Source organism: Solea solea, chromosome 5, assembly GCF_958295425.1.
Source record: "Solea solea chromosome 5, fSolSol10.1, whole genome shotgun sequence".
Taxonomy (NCBI): Eukaryota; Metazoa; Chordata; class Actinopteri; order Pleuronectiformes; family Soleidae; genus Solea; species Solea solea.
In genome coordinates, this window is record NC_081138.1 from 30,167,724 (window position 1) to 30,188,994 (window position 21,271).

The following is a 21,271-nucleotide window of genomic DNA, read 5'->3' on the forward strand; positions in this document are numbered from 1 at the left end:
TAATTTGATAATTGTTAGAATCACTATTACTGGAGCTGTGCTGAGACAAAGTTATTTATTTATTTTATTCATAATAATGCAAAAGTGACACAAAGGCTAAACGGTCAGTGTTTGTACAGCACTTTAAATGACAGGTGACATTTAGCCTGTCACACAATGTATCTCACCCAAGGACACATCGACGTGTTGACTGAAGGAGACAGAAATAGAGACAATGACCTTTTAGGTCAACGGATGATTTCCTGAGCCACAGCCGCGTCTCTCTGTGGAAACACTCATGGGATTTATTGACAATTAGAGAGATACAGCCTCTGTCTTTGCAGTTCAGGTGGTTTAAGTGACAATGACACAAAGAAAAATCTGATTTTAGCCACTTAACACTGCTTTAATCTCACACACCAAAGTCCAGTGAGAAAATCACAAGGGAAACAGAGGTTTGTGTATCTTCTTATCTGTAAACTTCACAAATGAGGCAGCAGCAGACCAGCGGCTCCTGTGTCCCTGTGAGCTAAAAACGACGATTTTCTCCTTGGACTTTGGTGCAGGGGAGAGAGAGGTTTACAAACGTCAGTCTCCAGAAGGAAAGGGTAGTCGAACAGTGAGATCTGGTGCACATACAAGTGGCTAAATACAGTTTCTCCCTTATGGAAACACAGCTGACAGCTGACTGTGCTGTGGTTCCTGAAACACAGCACAGTCAGCGCTGACTATGTGTCATAAAAAACCTGAACTATCACTTTAATCTCCAAAAAAAAAAAAAAATTAATAAAAATCATCTTCTGTAGAGGCCAGGAAGCATCATCACTGCCTCTCCACTCCCCTGCAGTGTGATTTACTGCAGCGCTGCAATAACCTCCACCTTCATGAAGCTTCACCACAGAGGAGTTGGTCCTCCTCTGCACTCGCTCTCATTGTTAGAGCTGCTGCTGCTGCTGCTGCTGCTGCTGCTGCTGCTGCTGCTGCTGCTGCTGCTGCTGCTGCTGCTGCTGCTGCTGCTGCTGCTGCTGCTGCTGCTGCTGCTGCTGCTGCTGCTGCTGCTGCTGCTGCTGCTGCTGCTGCTGCTGCTGCTGCGTATCGTATGTAAACGGCTCAAAGTATCTGTGAACTTCTTTAAATGTGCACACGGCCATAAAATAGTAAGTCGACGTAGTGGTGAGATTAATGCTCAGTCCACACTTCACCCTTAGAACACTTTCAGGCTGCTTTTTTCCATTACTCTGTTGAAATGTCAATACAGAGGCTATGAGAATGTGTAATATCGAGTTTCTTATATCATTTTCTCAGGCAATCTGATGAAATTAGTATCTTTTTTCATTTTCACCAACTGTATAAATACACCTGAGTACTCAGTGCTTCTGTTTCCGACAAAATTCTTAGCCGTCCACTCAGAGTGAGCGATGCTGATGACGTACAGCACAAACATGTAACTCTAATAACAGGAGGGTGAATCCATTTTCAAACCAAAAAATATCTAAAATTTACTTTTTCAAAGTTTGACGTGAAATGGGGGCGAACTAAGAAATTAAAAAAATAAAACAGCATGAATTCTGAGATTAAATCAGAAATCTGAGATTACAGTCAGTAAATCGGAATTCTGAGATTGAAGACAGAAAGTCAGAAAAATGGGGGAAAAAAGTCAGAATTCCTAGATAAGAGATTACAGTCAAAAATCTAAATTCTGATATTACAGTCAAAAAGTCAGAATTCTGAGATTACAGTCAGAATTCTGAGATTAGAGTCAGAATTCTGAGATAAGAGTCAGAAAGTCAGAATTCTGAGAGAGGTCAGAATACATCTGATTTCAGTTAACATCTCTCTGATTTGAATCAAGCTGATTCTACCAAGTTATTTCAAATGTGCTTCAGTTCACTCATGACTAGTTAAAACTATAAACTCGTCAAAAATAAATCCTGCTCTCTCTCACCTCAATCTTCCCTCTAAAAGACTCATTCTGTGAAAATGAAAAATACTTTCACCGACATTTTACTCACTGGACCTTTAACACGCACACAGTTTGAGTATTTATTGCTTGTAGTGGTTTTCTGTTTTAAAGATTTTTATATCATTCTTAGTGTTTTTATTAATCACGTGTGTGTGAATGGGAATGAAGAGGCTTCAGGACGGTCTTTTTTCTGGGTTCGTATGCATTTCTCTGTTGACAGTACTGTATTGTATTGTAATGAAACTAGTTTTACTTTATACTGTACATTTAATTTATTTCTATTTTTATAGTTCAATGAACGACGACTACAAACTTAGCCTCTCTTTCTGAATTTGACTCTGTATATTGTTTTCTTATTCCACCATCTGTAATAAATACATGGATGCATGAATGAATGGCCGAATGATTGAATAATGCACATCATGTGAGTCACACAGATTCCTGCTCAGAAAAACGCTGTGTGACTGTGGAATAAAGCAGTAAATATATTCTTAATATATCATAGATCAATGTGGGCGTAGATTATAATATGTGAGCCATTTATTAAGAGGCTGACTTTTTGAATGGAAAAAGTGCATTGTAATATTATATAATTATATATTATATGAAACATTATATAATAATATTGTTCCTGTTCCTGTTCTACACATGATTACATGAAGTTTTAGCTTTGACCTGGTTTTTCAACAGCACCTGCTTAAAACTCCAGTCTGAAAAAACAAGGTCAGTCCTCAAGGACATCACTACCTTTATTTAAGAGACAGTGAATCTCAAAGCTCTGTAGGTTTTTAGATGAAACAGACCACACAAGACTTGTCGTCGTTAACAGAATAAACAATGTGGTGAGATGTTTGAGTTCAAGAGATTAAAGTCAGAATTCTGAGATTAAAGTCAGAAAGTCGGAATTCTGAGATTTAAGTCAGAATTCTGTGATTAAAGTCAGTAAATCGGAATTATGGAAAAAAGTCTGAACAAATCTGATTTCAGAATGTGGTGAGATGTTTGCTTTCAGTGTAGTGCCGACCCTTTTCCGCCGAGGAAAACGAGGCGTTAAATCAATAAAAAATAAAGTTGATGTGAAGAAATCTGCTGACACTTCCGTCAATGAATAAAAACTAGACAAAAATGTCAGGATGGGACGAACTGGGATCCAATCAGACTAACCTCTTTAGCAAGGTACGGAGGTTAAGTTGATCTACACCGACGTCCACATGGAGGAGGAGGACACGAGGGCAGTGGTAGAAATGTCACCATGAGGAAGAAAGAGAAGAGACGACATGAGGTGGACTTTCAAATAAAACTCTTATCTTCATATATCTGTGAGATTTTGGACTAAGAAGATATTCTATTTAGTTGACTAAAACGAGACTAAAATTAAAAACATCTCAGATGACTAAAATATATATGACTTCAACTAAATTTTAGTTGTAAGACTGAAACTAAATCAAAATGAACACTGTTGCAATGTCATTGGAGAAGCTGCTACATTGATTTCTTTTTATCCTTAAAAACCATAACAAGTTAATGTCTCACCCTCACCTTAACCACAATTCAAATCTTAGTCCTAAACTTAACCAGTTCCTCAGAAACAAGGTTCTGCCTCATAAGGACCAGGTCTTGGTCTCCATGAGGACTACTGGTCCTGACAAGGTCAGCGTTTATGGCAGAAAATGTCCTAAAGAGGTAACAAATACAAGATAAACACACACAGTGATAAGTGTGATTATGCTGTCTCATGAGTCTCGGTCGCTGGACGCCTGCAGAGGCTTTTTTCCCTGTTTTCCGCCATGTTGGTAATTAAGAAACAGATGGAGCTCGTTCTGCTGAGTGAACCTGAACTTGTTTACACACGACATGGTGGACATGTCTTCATACAGTGTTATTATCACTGTTCACTCAAATTCTCACACGTTAAACCAAGTAAGTGAACCAGAGGAAAGGCTGTGTTTACAGCCAGACAACCACATATTAAAAAAAAAATTAACTGAACTATCCCTTTAATAAATTATCCACTGATTCACACGTCCTTCTGCCTTTGAGTGTGTGTTTTAATGTAAATGCCGCTGTCAGACTTCATTACAACAGAATAAACTCTGATAAAGTCTCTTTCCGTCACTTTGGACAAAAACGTCCTTAAGATAGTGAGTGTAAGCTATTTTCAGCATCCTGTCTATGATGCAGAGAGACAGTGAGTGGAGGTGAAAGCAGAGACAGTGGACAAGCCTCCAGCACAGAAGAAAACTCTAATAAAAACAGGTTGTGACTTTTAACGCTACTGTGGCTTTTTATATATATATATATATATATATATATATATATATTTGGGGACCCCAAATAAATCTCCCGTGATCCATCTGTGGGTCCCGACTCAGTGTTTGGGAACCCCTGTTTTTAAGTAACATGCATAAAATGTTACTTAAAATGTTACCAAACTTCAATTGTTTTGTAAAAGTCTGGTCAACCAGTATAAAATAATAGCATAATGACATAATGATAAAAAATGTTGTTGTGAACTGGGTCACAATGGTTTTTCATCTTATTCATCTCATCGTCGTCGTGATTTGGGGAAACATGAAGAAAAGTGATGTGAAAGAATGTGAAAGTTTCCAACTGAAACATCCGGAAGCGTCTGAAAACATCAACCCACACACACACACACACACACACACACAGACCTGACAAGACAGAGACAGAGCAGAGATCACACTAATTGGTTTGAGCTGACATTTTGTTTTAATAACCTACATGACGTCTGTAGCTCCACTGCTGTTATAAATAGAGTTGAACTTGCAATAGCGGTGTACGTTAATCAACTTTAAATGAATTACGAGCTTGTTAACAGCGACTTCTTGTCTGTGTTCAACAACTCTCGTCGCAGGAAAGGTTGCCGACTCCTTTAGAACCTCAATGGTTAATTCAAAAAATACTCTTTAATGTTTCCTGAGATGTAATTAAGCAAAAAAAGACTTTGTTAGTGTGTGACAGCGTCTGAGTCCTTAAATAGTCTGGGTTTCAGGTTAGACTTGGTTGGTTTCTGGGTCAGCTGTGGCCACGTCTGACCAGACTTACTCTCCTCATGGCCTAAATACTCACACACAAAGTGGGACACACACACACACAGCTGAACATGGCTGCTTCTGGAACAGAATTGTTCCTCAAAATGGCGGGTCGTGACCCCCAAAAGTGGGTCCCTGGGCCAAATGAGTGGTAGTGTGTGAAAATAGTTTGCATGAATAAAAAGTTAAAAAGAGAAAACTCAAAGTTTTTGGGAAAAAAAACATAAATTGGGTCATGGCATTCTTACATTTGGGAAAAGCTGCACTCACTAAAGGCATGAAGTCTTTTGTTTGGTCTGGACACACACACACACACACAATTGGCAGGGCTCAATCCGAGGGGCGGATAAACGGCAAATAATATTTGGGCTGCAGTCTTACTGCGAGTCACAAACATGCTAGTTAGCAAACCTGCCGACATCTCGCCTTTAGCTTCTTTCCATTAAAGGCGACATAGACTGGAAGCTCCAATTAACGCTGCGTTTGTGTGTGTATCTGCGTCATGACCTCGTTTATGAAACCCTAAAGTTTCAGAACAAACAGTTCAGCCACTGCTGAGAAAATAGGGTTTTATTGTTTTCCTGGGCTCTGCGAAGCGGATCGGCACTTCCCTATGCTGATGATGTCATCAGGAAACCTCACCACTCCTCTCACCACTGTAGCGCCTCCTGGTGCGAGCACTAGTCCGGGCACATCCGCTTGCGTACATTCAACCGCAGAAGAAGAAGAACTACTCTCGTTGTAGCTGCTGAGATGCAGAGCATCCACCGTGCCAGAGGGGGAGCTGTGTATCTGAGAGCTGGCCTATCTATTACGTCACTTCCAGGTACCTGGCCAATCACAGGACAGTGGGAAAGCTCTCGTTGGCTGGCCAATCACAAGACAGTCCACGTTCTGGGGGTGTGGTTTTGGTCTGAAACAGCGCGGCTGACGAGAGCGTCATTGAGGAGATATTTTGATCGGCTCGTTTGCAGCGACTGGGAGGTTTTTAACCATGAAAACAAGTTAATATATGTAAGTAGACCTCCATAACTAACATATATGTGTGATACAAGCATTCTATGTCACCTTTAAAAGTAGAGTTCTTGGACAAAGTTGTTCCCTTCTCGTTGCAGATCTATCTTTTTCTCTGACGGATGCCGCGCATCATCACTTTAGCAACATTAGCAACTCTGGCTACGTAGTCAGCCATGACAGACACTGCTCTGCTAACCTCAGATAGCCACCTCTGCTACCAAGCGTGAGGCGACGCCGGTTAAAAACAAATGGTTTTGTTGGAGTAATGTTCTCCACTTTTGCAAAATGTTAGCGACGATTTGACAAATGTATCCAAAGAAAACTTAAGAGAAACAGCCAACGCTAATGATATTTGACAGCATGATGGAGGGAAACGTGTCATGGGATAGCAGAAGTCTCATAGCATCACCATGAGACGGCTTCATTACGCAGCCACACAAGCTGTTCCCGGTGATAGATTGCCCATCAATAATGCATCAGACTGTGACTGACAGAACTGTTCAGCTGCCAGAAGGAAAATGATCAGAAAAACTGTGTGTTGTTCGTCCTCTGACAGATTTTTTAACTGCCAAAAACCCAACACAACACTCCGTCCTCGAGACTTAAACACACTTCTTACAAAACAAAACGCGGCTCCAGCACATGACCATCACCAGTCCCAGCGCCGTAGAAAAAAAAACAAAAAAAACTGGAAGTGACTGGAATGACAATGCAAATGAGACGTTCGCCCCGCCCCCTCCTCTGCAGCTGTTCCATCACAGTCACATTACAGCTGCCATCATCAGCGTGGACGGGATGAGAAGTGTGGCGCGTTCTTTAACGGCCAACGGACCTGAGGAGAATTTAGAGCAGCAAATTCCATAGAGAGAAATCTTGTCGAGGACACAGGAGTTTGATGATCCGCCTCCACCAGTGACTTTAAATATGTTATTGTGTGAATTTAGTGTTTGAAATCCTTTCTTTAGATCTTTAGATTCTTTTAGGCCTGTGTGAGCTAAAAACCTTGATTTTCTCTATGGACTTTGGTGTGGGAGAGTGAGAAGTTTAGAAACGTGATCAGCGAGATCGAGCAGGAAAACACACACTGAAGATGTTGAAGACTTAAGCTGGCGTGAGTTTTATAAAGGGATGTTTTGGTGTCCTGGTTCTGGTGTGTCTTGAGATTGGCACCAGCTTTGCAAAATTCTATATAGTTTGAAACACTAGGTGGTAATTAGTTACTTTTAACACCAGCAATCATGTGCAGTACAGTCATATTATTTGGTGAAGAACTCCAAAAAAAGGCACATATTTAGGTGTGTGATACGTGTACTGGAGGATGCCAAGGATTTGACAGCATGAGTATGTATAGGACGCTCGTAAAGGAATCCTATATTATGTTAGGGAATAAGGGACATGAAAGGACGTTTCTGTTCCGTTCATTCCAGCAGTAAAACAGTTTTAACGCTGACTTCCTGTCATTTATATTTCCCCAGAAACGGGAGGGGAAAATTGAATCAAAGTGGCTTTGTGAGAATCCCATTTTCCTGGGATTAAACACTGACGACGACGCACCATAAACCACCACTCTTCACACTTAACATCGAAACAAAAGCCACCCACATGCACTGCTGCACACGTCAGCGGCAAACAAAGGGATTTTAGGACGGTAGCCTCCTCACGCCTCCTTGGTTTGGATCCAGAAATAAACCTGTGAGTGTTTACACCAATCCAATTATCTTACATATAATATATTTAAAATCCCTCCCTCGCTCCTTCCACACACAAAGTTCTCCTTAGTTTCAAATGTCACAGGGACACTTCAGGTTTTCCGGCACGCTGAGCTTAAAGGCTGAGTAATGTGCAGCTAAATGAAAATTAAAGAGCAAATTGAATGTGCTGCTGAATCATCGCTGGCCCGGCCTCATGCATCACATTAATATTTGGACAAGTATTAGTTTGTCTGCGACAGCGGCGCGACCTTTTTAAACCGACCGCTGGACTGTGACGGAGACCTGATGGTTGTGTCAACCATGTCAATGTGAGTTAATGTTAACGAGGCCTGTGCACAATTGAATGAATGAATGAATGAATGAGTTATTTATTGTGATTTATTTTGTTCTTGGGGGAAAAAAAACAACCTTTTTTAATTTTAGTCAACATTTCATTTGCAGAGCTCTCACCTTTCTCGTTTTTTTCCAAATCAGAGACTTTGTTAAAAAGAATTTTCCCCACTTCCCTCATCGCCCCCCTGAAACCCTGACAGACACGCTGCTCACTGTGGACCGCAAACAAAAGAAGTTCCTTTGGTCGACGACCTTAGAACCTCTTCATTTAATGAGGACCGAGGTGGTCCACACCTCCTCTGGTTTTATCCCACAGTCAGTGATGCCTGTAACAGATGCAATCACTCCCCGGCTGGTCTTTCTCATATGTTTTGGTCATGCCCTAAATTGGCCTCCTTTTGGCAAAGTATTTTCGATAGCATAGGTGGAGCTTAGGGTCAAACTATTTCCTCTCACCCAGTATCAGCTATTTTGGGCTGCCCTCCTGAGGTTCACCTCTCTGCCGCTGGCTCGCCAGCTGATTCTTTCCCGCCCACCATCATATAACCGCTGGGTTAAAGAAGTTCTTAACAATCTGAAACTTGGAAACTAGATTTCTAACCCGATACATGGCACTCATACATTTGTTAACTCCCCTGACCGATCTCTGGATGCGGAGGAGGAATAAGCTCCTGTCCTTTTCATCTAATTTTTCTATTAGTTTTTACTTATTTTATTGTATTTCATTTATATGTGTATATATAGTTTTTTTCTTTATGTGTGTGTGTGTGTGTCCCAGTCCTGACCTGAAGTGGGTGGGTTTGTCACACTGTTATTCTCACTGTTTTATACCAAATGTCATTGTTTTTTCCTTTTGTAAAATCGGAATAAAAAGAGTGTCCATCCTGTACAATATCAACAACAATAGGCCACAACTGTACACAATAATCCTTAATTTATACTTTCTTAATTTGTAATCTCTGATTATTATTTTTTTTTTTTTGTAATTTAAATAATATTGCTAATGTTTTTAGGTACACAGTGTGTGGAAATTTAAAAACAAACTGATTATTTTCAACAAATCCAGTCATAAAAAGTGATACATTTCGGTTTGATAAACATTTCCTCGTTTAATCGAGAAAGTAACCGACAGATGAATCGATTAGAAAAAAACAACTTGTTATTTGCAACCATAATTGTTTTTATAGTTTTATAGGAATGTTTAAATCTTGTGACATACACACCCTGCACACAGGAAGTCATGTGCAGTCTCCACCCGCCTCTGCTCTGCTGCTGCATACACACAAAGGCTCCCTCGGTGACATACTGCAGCTTTAAAACAAAGCTGACGTTCTGTTTGTGATTATTTTCCCTGGCCCCAGTTTTCAAGAGCACCTAAAAACTCCACTGATTAAAAATCAATGTCACGAACCTTCCTCAGCTTAAAAGTTGTTTCCAAGAAAACATCATGACCTCAGTCGATCCTGCGGTGGATTTGAACAGCCAACAGTCGCCGCCGCCGCGGCAACACAAACACAAACACGACACGGGCTGAATTTTGAATCAGCAGCGGTGTCACTGAGGTGAAACTCTTTTGAAGCCGCTCCCCTCCTCCTCCCCTCTGATCCTGCAGCCTGAACACCCCATAATATACCCCACAACACCCCAGGCTGTACATGATTATAGTATTTATAAGAAATGGTTTGAACGATGACCACCACCAGATTAATATAGCATATTCCAAAACCGGACAGCGGGACGGTGTTTCTGTGACGGGGGGGGGGGGGGGGGGGGGTGAATAATTCAGACGCCAGTGAAAGCAACTCCTGTGTCGCTGGTCTGTGTGAGATATGTGTCGTTGCCACGGTTACGCGGCGAAACTGTGGCAGCAAACTTTCACAGCATGGAAATAGCTCAAAGGTACATTATATGAGAAATGTATGGTAACATTCTACTTTACGGCATTCGGAATTAGATTTGTGTCAACATTCACAAACAACCCTTTTCACCAAGCAAATAAAATATCGATTTAATCATTCAAAAATAATACTACATACACATACACTTTTGCACTCCCTCATTTGTTCTTTACACTCCCTCATTTGTTCTTTACACTCCCTCATTTGTTCTTTGCACTCTTTCATTTATTCTTTACACTCTCTCACTTGTTCTTTACGCTCCCTCATTTGTTCTTTACACTCCCTCATTTGTTCTTTGCACTCTTTCATTTATTCTTTACGCTCTCTCACTTGTTCTTTACGCTCCCTCATTTGTTCTTTACACTCCCTCATTTGTTCTTTGCACTCCCTCATTAGTTCTTTACACTCCCTCATTTGTTCTTTGCACTCCCTCATTTGTTCTTTACGCTCTCTCACTTATTCTTTACACTCTCTCACTTGTTCTTTACGCTCCCTCATTTGTTCTTTGCACTCCCTCACTTGTTCTTTACGCTTCCTCACTTGTTCTTTGCGCTCCCTCACTTGTTCTTTACGCTTCCTCATTTGTTCTTTACACTCCCTCATTTGTTCTTTGCGCTCCCTCACTTGTTCTTTGCGCTTCCTCACTTGTTCTTTACACTCCCTCATTTGTTCTTTACGCTCTCTCACTTATTCTTTACACTCTCTCACTTGTTCTTTACGCTCCCTCATTTGTTCTTTGCACTCCCTCACTTGTTCTTTACACTCCTTCACTTGTTCTTTGCGCTCCCTGATTGGTTCTTTGCGCTCCCTCACTTGTTCTTTACGCTTCCTCATTTGTTCTTTACACTCCCTCATTTGTTCTTTGCACTCCCTCATTTGTTCTTTACGCTCTCTCACTTGTTCTTTACGCTTTCTCATTTGTTTTTTACACTCCCTCATTTTTCTTTGTGCTCCCTGATTTGTTCTTTTACTATGAATATTTCACTATGTGTAACTATGATGATATTTGTGAGCAATCAATTTGCCTCAAAAGGCTTAAAAATAATGTAAACACCAGCTGTGAATGAAGAGAAAAGGCTATCCAGATTATGTACATGTACATTAATAAAATAGATTATACTTTCATAAAGTCGTGGTTCAGGTGTGTGAGCGTTGTAATTAGTGGCTCATAAACGACGGGTTCAAATTTCTCATTAAGCTGGTGCCAAAGGCTGTCACTGTAATAACATGGGAGGTGGTTTGGTTCATTTTAGCTGAACTGAGTGAAACTCAGGCCTCCAGCTCATGACACGCAGTCACTGACAGAGAATGATACTAATACTTCTACTAATACGACTAATATTAATACTTATAGTACTAATACTAATACTACTACTTCTACTACTAATACTACAACTATAACTACGAGTACTAGTACTAATACTACTAATAATAATACTACTACTAATACTAATAATAATAATAATACCACCAATACTACTACTACTACTTATATCTCATCACATCTCTAAAGCTCAGTTGAAGGTTTTTAATGTTCGTCCACTCCACAGGAAACTCAACATTGAATCTAAAGTTGACGTCCTCGTCTGTCACATTTCTCCTCACACTGAGACTTCCGTCTTCAGGTGTCTCACACCTCTCCCAGGTACGATGTGAACATTCACATTTTACTCACAGCTGTTAATGAAAACACGACGTTCACTGAGGTCTGTAATAACGAGGGCACAGGAGAAAGTTAATATTAGCCTGTGAAATGAGTGTTTATTCCCGCGTGGCCACTCTCAGATTGTGTTCTCTAACAGCTCGGACTGATTCAGGCTAAATAACCTTACACACGATTCTACATTGCCTTTGCACTTCCTGCGACACCGAGGAGAGAACGCCCCCGAGAGCTGCTCCACATGTGTTTTTTTCTTTAATTGAAACCTGAGCAGCTGACGCTGTCACGTGTCGTCTTGGAGAGACTTTGTGTGGAAATGTCATGGATTCTTTTTTGGTTTTAACGTGTGACGCTCTGAAACTCCTCATCCTCAAACAAGAGGTGTCTGTGCCGAGCAATTTCTCACCTCGAAGGGTAGAATTTTCAAAACAACCACAGGTTTACATGATGCCTGCCTCACTGTCCGTCCTCACGACAGTAAGAGAAATCACAACGACAGCAAGAGAAATCACAACAACAGCAAGAGAAATCACAACAACCGCAAGCGAAATCACGACAGTAAGAGAAATCACAACGACAGCAAGAGAAATCACGACAGTAAGAGAAATCACAACGACAGCAAGAGAAATCACGACAGCAAGAGAAATCACGACATTCAGAGAAATCACAATGACATTCAGATAAATCACAACAACATTCAGAGAAATCACAACAACATTCAGAGAAATAGCAACAACATTCAGAGAAATCACAAAGAGATTATGAGAAATCACAGCGCAATTAAGAGAACTCACAATGACTTAAAGAGAAATCACAACGACATTAAGAGAAATCACAGCGCAATTCAGAGAACTCACAACGACTTAAAGAGAAATCACAACAACATCAAGAGAAATCACAGCAACATCAAGAGAACTCACAACGACTTAAAGAGAAATCACAACAACATCAAGAGAAATCACAACAACATTAAGAGAACTCACAACGACTTAAAGAGAAATCACAACGACATCAAGAGAAATCACAACGACATTAACTTGTACCGGAAGAGACGGTACTTCCCATCACTCATGATCATATTATAAAGTATAATATTAGGAACAATAACAACGTGTTAAAAGTAGTTTTATAACTCCACATTCTATCACTCAACCTGTTTATCTTCAACTCTAATTCATGTGTTCATCACATTTATCAGCAACTGCAGATCATTCTGTGCATCCCTAATATTTATGCACTGTGACGGAGGGCGGCTGATTTGTTAATCGCAAATTATTTCTCTGACACTTCGTCGTCTGCTAAAATGTCGTGATTGTGACGGCGCCGGTCGCAGACACCTGCAGGATGAGGACTGAGGGAAAATCCAGATGAATGAGTGAGGGACAGAGAGAGAGAGCTGTATCTCTCCTCTGCTGGCATTTCTATTCAGCTTCTCTTCTTCATGCTACAGCAGCCAGAGGCAGCTGATGGTGCTCCATCTTTATTCATGTGTCCTGTCAATGATTTGGTCTCCCACTGTGAGCTGCCCACCCAAGACACACACACACACACACACACAGTCTGGTTTCCCTGACTTCAGAGGACATTATATTGACTTGCAGTCATTTTCTGGATGTCCATCCCACATCTTTCATCTTAAAATGTTATAATTCACGTTATGGGGACTTGCTTTTGTCCCCACAACATTAGTAATACCTGAAACGCACACATACCGTAGATTTGTTCAGCTATTCGTCTTTGTACTCTGCATTCGAAGCCTTAACCACGAACCTTAACCATAACTTTAACTTAACCACAGTTCAAATCTTAGTCCTAGACTTAACAAGTTCCTCAGAAATGAAGTTATGCATCATTAGGACCAGGCTTTGGTCTCCATTGAGGACTACTGGTCTTGACAAGGTCAGTGTTTATGACAGAAAAAAGGTCCAAATACAAGCACACACACATACACACACACACACTGCCTGTAAATGCATCAGATCCAAAAGGTTGTGACCTTTCCAGACCATTATGACTTCCTGTGAGTCTCATGTTTTATGGCTCATCAGACGGTGTCACACACAGAGATCACTCTCTCTCTCTCTCTCTCTCTCTGACACTTGATGAGACACTTTGGTGTCTCAGCTGCTGGAGGATCTTTTGTACGAGAGAGAGACGCACCGGAAATGTTTTTATTTTTGTCGTAAGAGTTGCTGTAATTGCTCAGAGACATTTTGCTTTCAGAGTTAATTAATGGAGTGTGCTGGTGGTAAAAATGTCAGCGTCGCATCGTTAACCCTTTCAGGCTTCATTTGTGTTCATTAAATCAAAAATAACTGCACGTGTTCAAGGGATCAGTCCAGGTTTTTGTCGTTGTATGCGGCACATATTTGAGTCAGCAGTGTGTGTGTGTGTGTGAGTGTGTATCCAACATATACTGTATCTCTTGGAAATGGCTGGTACATATATATTAAATTATATTTATTAAAATGCAATCAAAAGTCTCAAAAATTTGAAATAAAATTATATTATTAGTGTAGTGAAGTATAATACAGTAGTATATTATTGTTCATATTGTAGTACAGTATATAGATTATATATAGATTAGTATAGTGCAGTGTATAGTACAATAAAGTATAGTATGCATAGTATAGTCTTGTTCATAATAGTATAGTACTGTATGGTATTATATAGCAGAATAAAGAAGTATAGTACAGTATAGTAATAGTACAATACAATGCAGTATAGTATAGTATATAGTACAGTCTAGTGTAGTGTAGTATAGTAAAGTATATTATTGTATAGTACAGTATAGCGTAGTATAGTATAGTGTAGTATAGCGTAGTATAGTATAGTATAGTGTAGTGTAGTATAGCACAATGTAGTATAGTATAGTATGGTACAGTGTAGTGTAGTATAGTATTGTATTGTATATAGTATAATATACACAGGACAGATTTTGGTTAGTTATGTTTCTTTTTAATATATAAATTAGTAAATGAAACCATTGTTGTTTCTTTTTCATCTGGGGAAACAGCTGAAAAATGAAATAATAAATGGAGCAGGAAACACGGAGTGTGTGATTGACGGGTGGATTGATGTGGTGTCAGCCGTAAATCTGACCGCTGCGGGGAAGAGAGAAGAAAAGTCAGAAGACAAGACTTTGAACCCTCACCTGTGCTGCTCCCGAGCTTTGAGAAGAGGCTGAAAGAATGAGAACATGAAAACACGGAGCAGCTGAGGTGAGTTTCCTCTGTGACTCACTCCGAGAGACGAGTGGAGGAGGCAGGAGCCACGAGAGCTGCACAGCCTGAAAAACATGATTAACCTGAAACTCACAAAACATGCTCCATATTCTTATATCAGGTTAATGAGAAAAAATGATTCTGCTTGTACTGGAATATGATTTCTGCTGTGAATACTCTCTGTAAAGTAATACATGTAATTTTTTAACAATGGTCTTTTTCTTTGTTTTTTTTTTGCTTGTCCTACATTGTGGTTTTTGTCTTTTACTTTGAAATGTATCTTGAGCAGAACTTTGCAGCATTTTAACCCTTATTTAACAGCTTCACACCAAGGTCATGGCAACAACGAAACAACCGACAGAACTGAAGATCTTCTGCAATGGGGTCCAGCTGTAACAGGTGTAAACCTTCAAATACTTCGCTGCCATTACTGACAGCTGGACATCTGGAAGGACAGAGCCTTAAGGACGTCCACCAAGTTGTGGCTGCTGAAAGCCCTGGTCTGGCCCATAGTGATGTCCGGCTGCGAAGCATGGACACTTCACGCTGAGGACCCTCAGAAGATTCAAGCCTTCGATATGAAGTGTTACAGGAAGCTACTGAGGGTCAGCTGGACAGAACATCGCAACAACATCTAAGTTCTGGAAGAGATGGGGATGGAAAGATCATTCCTAACCATGGAAAAAAGACGGAAGTTACAGTACTCTGGACATATCAGTGGAGCCCAGAACATTTCAACCCACATCCTGCAAGGAAAGATCTGTGGCACCAGAAGCAGAGGGAGGCCACGCAGGAGATGGGGAGATGACATCAGGGACTGGACCAGCAGGTCACTAGCAGACTGTACCCAGAAGGCAAAGGACAGGGAAGGATGTCTGGTGCTGGAAGCGACCATAGCCCCCGACCCTCAAGTTGAAGATGGTACAAGATGATGATGATGATGAACATCTTCAGAGTCATTGTGATGGTGAAATATCTGTTGGCGGAAAACTGGCCTTGCAAGAAGCAGGAGGTCTCGTGAGGTCTCGGGGTCTCGCAAGAAACACAAACACCATGTAGCCAGGAACGGGCTACAAGATCAAGGCAGTGATGAGTGTTATTTTAGACCTTCATCGTGACAAAAGTCATCTTGTCCTCTGTTCATGTTCATAAATCAAGTGATTCAAACATCTGCATACAATGACTAACAGGTGAAATAAGACGGCTCGTGTTCATCGCAACGTACGGAACGTGTTTTGGAGTAAATTATTATTCAGCCAGCAACATGACGGCAACAAACTTTTGTTTCTATTTAAAAGTCAAAGCTTTATATTCAGGAATCCCTTGTAGACATTGTTTCCACATTTCTTCTGGCTTTTTATGCAGTGTCATGTTCTGTAGTGAAGTTATTCAGCCGCTCTGACCAAACAATCATTAACCAGAGCTCAGTGTTTCCTCCAGAGACGCTGCATCCATCCCCGCTAAATTATTCACAGCACTGGATGTAGAGCACATGGTCAGTGCAGGCAACTTTTTTTTTCCATCATGTGCCCCTTGTACTATTTTCCTGTTGTTCACACACAGTTCACAGTGTGTGTGTGTGTGTGTGTGTGTGTCTCTGCTGGATTTGCTGCTAATTGAAATAAATCAACCCAATTTCGCTCCTGTGCTCTTGCAAGCATTTATGGAGTGAATAATAAGTAGCTGAGGAGAAATTGTGTGTGTTCTTTGTATTTGTGACCTCTTTAGGACCCTTTGTCAGGACCAGTTGTCCTCATGGAGACCAAAACCTGGTCCTGATGAGGCAGAACCTCATTTCTGAGGAACTGTGCGGCGCGTGCCTCTCACTCAGCTCCGCACATCACAAATATGATCTCTGACAGAAAAAGGTCATGTGGTTTTTCTTTACTCCAGACAAAGAGAGAATCTGCAAAGGTACTGAAATAGCTTAAAGCAACGTATATATTTTTTCAAGTATTCAAGTATTCAGATTCAGCCCAGTCACCAAAAGCCCACTTATATTAAACCTCTATTTACGTCTGTCTGTCCTAAACATCATCTCTGTCACTACCCTAGATACCTTCATGCATCTTTTGTGTTGCGATGGACGTTACACAAGACGTCCTCTAGAGCAGAAGTATTCAATTAAACTTCAAAGAGGTCCAGTTACTAAAACCTCTTTTCAGCAAAGGTCTGAACCTCATAATGTATCAATTGCAATTCCAATAACTGCTGTACTAGGGTTCTCAGAGATTGTCGGTACAGATGGAGGCACGATCAAGTCCTCAAGACCATTGGCAAAGCATTTGCGACCCTCCAAGAGGTCAATCACCTTCGTCAAAGCTGGCGAACAGGCAACCCCTGCCAGAAGATCTCCTGCAGACATCCTGACTTCTGCGAAAGACCGGCAGCTGTTGGTGGACCTCCAGCAACAGCTTAAGTTTCCCAGCCACGTCGCAGTTCCTACCCATGGAACAGCTGACTGTTCCATGGGAAGACAACCTGGAAGAAGCCTTTGAAAGGAAGCTCTCCAAGCACACAGGACTGGCCAGCGACTGCTGATGGATGTAGAGGCTTCGCAACCTGTTCTTTGGCCAGAACCTTCAGCATTTTAGGCAACGAGGGAGGGAAGAAGAGGAAAGCCACCCGCAGTACCATCAGAGAGGGCCTCAAGATGGCTGTGGCTCCAACGAGGAGAGCCATGGAGGCATGGTAGTCGACACTCAAGAAACCTGAGACAAGCGTGTCCGCACTCTAATCTGTGCTGAAATTAAAACACGAGGGCAAAAAAACATGCGATTTGAATTGTGGTCAGGTTTAAGGTTCGGGCTTTAAACTGTCCAAACCAAAGGAAATCAGTGCAGAGTCCTAAGACGAATAGCTGCACAAACGTTTGCGTGTAATGAATAAATAATGAGAGGATGTCTGGACAGTTGTTAAGAACAGAGATTGGAAATGACTATGTCATTAATCATACGTCTGTTTCCACACATCACACTCACTCGATCCTCACGCCACAACCTAGGGAACAAAGGTATAATGTAATAATCAAAATGTGTAATTTACTCAATAAAGCACACCTTCCTGCAGGAGAGATCTAAATTTAACATCGGGTTTCCAGCTCAAAGCAGTTTTCCCACCTGAGTGACATCTCTAACAAATGAGGTGACTGCTGAATAAAAGAACTGGCAGCTGATTAAAAACGATAAAACCTCACAGGAAACTTCACATCTTCTGAAGTGTGTTTGTTTGAGGCGCCGACATGGGCAACGAGAACCAGCGGGAGACAGGGGAGCTCACTGTAAACTAACATACACCCACATGAGTCTACGATAGCTTAAGAATAATGTTTGTCCATTTTTCAGCCTTTTCTGGCTGGAAACTAAACCTTTATTGTTTCTAACTCTCCCACACCAAAGTCCATAGAGAAAATCAGCAATTTACACCACACCAACACACAGGAGTTCTTGATTCAGTGCTGCCTCCATCAGCGAGTTCAAATGAGTTATTTTGTGACTGAAGCGTTAAAATAAATGCTTTGCTCGTACTAACCCAAGTGTGAAAAACTTTCCAAATGAGGCAGCAGCCGCAGACCAGCAGCTCCTGTGTGTTCTGTGAGCTAAAAAATGCTGATTTCCTCTATGGAATTTGGTGTAGGTGAGTGTGCAGTTTCTAAGAACTGAAAACTTTATTTTCAAGTACAAAAGAAAAAGGCTGTCTGAGAGTGAAAAAACTTGGTAGACATAATCTCAGGATGTTGTAGACATAAGCCAACAATTTGAAAAAGTGTGCTTCCTAATCTCCAATCTCCCGAGTCGAGGGGGCGGGACCTCATTCCCAGAATGTAAACCGTGTCCGCCATCTTTGCTAACATTTACGCTAACAGGAGCAAGTGTCACTGGTGAGCACATAACAAAGAAAAGTATAAAGATATTTATCAACTCAGGAGAAACTGAGGTTAGGAAGCACAATTTTTCAAAAATACTATCTCTATTCTAGTAATACAAAGCTAAAGTAGTCTTTGTCATGTCCTTGTTTCATATTTTCTTCAAACAATGTCACGACATAAGGAAACACATATTGTATGTTTGTAGACATGTCAGGTCTGCCTCTCCAAACCTCTCTGCTGCGGTAATTACATCGAGCCAGAGCAAACTCCGAGGAAATCTTGGCAGGGGAGAAAGAAAAAAAAAAGTTATTTGAGTTTCCCGTTTCAAGGTCAGCCAGTGAGATTTGATTGAAAATGGAGGCAGTCTTGCAGAGACGGGCCATGGGAGGAAAGAGCAGACAACCCTCTGAGTACTGGGACTACTTCATAATGAAACGCTGTGTGCCTTTGAGGCCCATTTCAGCTGGGAGCCAGCCAAGCTTAGCCGCGGAGGTGTTACGCTGAAGGATTTTCTCCATATTTGTCAGTGTTCTCATTTGAAACAGACCTGCTCAAGGTGTGTGTGGGGGGGTTTATACAGTTACAGCAGCAGCAGCAGCAAAGTGCTCTTCTACTACTCAAACTGTGAGTGATGGTCATGTGGCTGCTCAGATTCCCTCATAACAGATGCTTTATGGAGGAAGAATGTCCTCATCCATGCATGAAATGGAGAAGCCACTGCTGACGAGGCAGAAAGGGGTGAAAGGTGATGTTTTTCCCGACTGAAATAATGTTTGTCAAAGGAGAGAATGTGGGTTTATTTGCATCGGGAGCTGAAGATGAGTCACAACAGCACGAGAACCAAGCCGGTGTGAAACCGTCTCTGTCAGAGAGGAGAACAGCGGCAGTAGCAGCTGTTTCTCGCCACCACACCAACGTCACTCAACACTCGCACACCGGTTTCTGCTGAATGTGCTGCTCCATTTTACTCTGGATATGTAAATGTGTGTATATGTAAGCGATGAGACAGTCTCAAACAGAGCCAACGAGGTGCTTGAGTCAGATAATGACAGTAAGCATTTGTATGTAAAATATACAGTCGGTCTAACATCAGTAAACACATGGTAATATACAGATTACAGCCCAGTTTACACAGCGTACTCAGTATCATCTAATTACAGCAAAATCATAACTAAAATACTGAAAAAATAATAAACACCAAAAAACTAAAGAATAAATGTCCATCAGGCTCCAAACACTGAACATTTAAGTTAATGGAATGGAAATATGTTAAATCTAGTGCTTAAACATCTCTTTTGTTGTCTTTTTGACCATGTTTTTGTAAAGCTAGGAAGAGCAGATGTCGTTCAGATTTAACTTACACAATGAGGATTCAGATGTCCTTTTGTCTTTGCACGTTCATTTTTTCTGCAGAAAATTTGGCTGAATAAATGTCAGAAATATAAAACAAAATCATTTTCCTCCTCATATTTTTTCCCCCACTTTGATCGAGACATTTTTGAGACGGGTATTGATGCTTTTTAAGGTTTGGTAACATTTGGTAACAAAATCATCCTGATCTGTGAAGATGCTACTGAGAAATACACACGTTACATTTAAATTGCCGCCAAATCTGTATGCCGTAATTAAACAGTCTGGTCCTGCATATAGTACGTATACTTTGACAGAGATATGGGTTATTGGGGGGAGGAGTTTAAAGTTTTGTCCATTAACAAAAGATTGGAGAAGTTTGACAACCCTGCTAGCTCCGTTTTTGTCTAAAAACTGAGGGTCTACATTTTAGTCTGGATACAAAGACCATTGAAAACAAGAGCAAAGACATCCAGAGTTTCACAATCTGTACTCCCTAATGAAACTGAGTCTGATGGTAGAGTGTCTGTGGAATTAGCTGCACCCAAGTGTAATCTCAGATGAAATGCAGCAAAAAAAAAAGGAAGAGTATGTGGATTTAAAACCAAAGACATGAAAAGAATTCAGTGAAATAATCTAAGAATAACAGACTCCACACAGTCGACAGTGCTCGTTAGTTGGACTGAGTTTCGGATAGTTTTGGTGTTTTTAGGACCGTCTTCATCTGCTTCTTCAAACATTCAGGTCATATTTCCATATTTTAATATTCCATTAACCTCCCCGTCGATGAGCGAATAAAGGAAATAACCCAGTTACCCCCCCACCCCCAACACTTCAGGACGCTAATTATTTTTCACATGCAGAATTCTCGAGAACGTTGTACCAGTTGAGACAGATGACACAGGAACACAGAGCTGAGGACACGCCGGTGAATCACCACCTCATTATTCATATACGCTATACGTCCAAACAGCTGAATACGTGTGGAAGATTTCTGACAGTGTGTTTTCTTGGATTAGACCCTGGTGAGATGTCTCTGTTGTGCTGATGTTGCATATTTGTTATTTCATATATACATACAGTAATTACTGTACGCTGATGATCTTCACCGAATGGCCTGAGGGGAGTTAAATATGCTTTTATGTACTATTAGACTGCATAATGACATGCAGTGAGTTCATGTTAGGAAGGTACTGCTCAGCCACACTGAT